Genomic DNA, 1,273 nt, shown 5'->3' on the forward strand with positions numbered 1-1,273 from the left:
CATATGGTTAGGGTTAGACAAAGCAAAGCAAAGTCTCAGCATACCTCAGAAGATCCGGTCCTCTTTGGTTCGGTTGTCAGTAAATAAAGTTTTCCTCTACATATTGGTAGGACTGCTCCCTGCGGCTGCTAACGCAGCTCCTTTCCAGACCTCGTGAATAGTTAAGCAGATTGATTTAATCTTCTTTCTCAGCGCGGGGAGACTGCTAACGCTCGTCTCTCTCTTCCATTTGCAGAGGCCTACATGACCCAACCACCTGGCCTTTATTACGCTGTATAATCCCCGCGCTGCTATAATCTGCTCTCCGGTGAAGGCGCATCATTTTACCGTTTCACCACAGCTTTAACCACCATGTCTTTTTTTTTTCCAGTCACAGGTAATCCCGCCGGTGGTCATTCGGCTTCGCCGCGTTACACAAGTAACGGCCGCCCGCCGGCCAAAAAGTGACCGGCGTTGCATAACTTCCCGTCGAAATAGAGCGTCTAAAAACAGCTGCTGCAACGGAACGCTTTGGAAATGGACGCAAAAACACACGGTCGGCGCCGGAAGTTGTCTGATATAGTTTAATAAGTTACAAAAAGGGTGTTTTTGTTTTCGTGTACCTGTTTTTCTCTTACACTGAACTTTTCTTAACATTTATTTGCCAACCACAAAAAAAAAAAAAAAGAAAAAGGAACAGATACCATATAAATAAACGATGCATGTCCTGCTACTGACAAAAAAAAAAAAAAAAAAAAACTGTAAGATTTGGGTTATTGAAAAGGAAGAAAACAAAAAAATTACAAAAACAGCTTTGGTTATTAAGTCATTAAAATGTTATATTAAAATTAGGACAGAACTGTGTGGCATCTCTAAAAAGCTTTTGAGACAAAAGGTATAAAAACCAGTGGATGTGTTCCCTCGGCAGCTGCTGCTCCTGGTAGCACGACGGCCATTTTACAGCTTTATACACAGATAATTCATCACAGCCTACATGTAACAGTTTAAAACACTCTTACTCACAGTAGGTACGACACAGCTCCGGGCAGATCTGTGAACGATGACTGACGCCAAGGAAAAGCATCAATTCTCACTTTTCAGTGTTGTCGCTATAAACACTATTGTAAAGATTCAGAAAAAGTTCTTTTCTTTTCTTTTTTTTTTGGTATATAAACATATATAGATAATGAACGTGTCAGAACTTTATACAAAATATTCAAAACTTAATTGCACAGTTTCAAGAAAAATCATAAATACATTGAGCAGGTGCCAGAGTGAAGAGAGCCAGCGGCTG

This window comes from Salarias fasciatus, chromosome 9 (genome assembly GCF_902148845.1).
Source record: "Salarias fasciatus chromosome 9, fSalaFa1.1, whole genome shotgun sequence".
Taxonomy (NCBI): Eukaryota; Metazoa; Chordata; class Actinopteri; order Blenniiformes; family Blenniidae; genus Salarias; species Salarias fasciatus.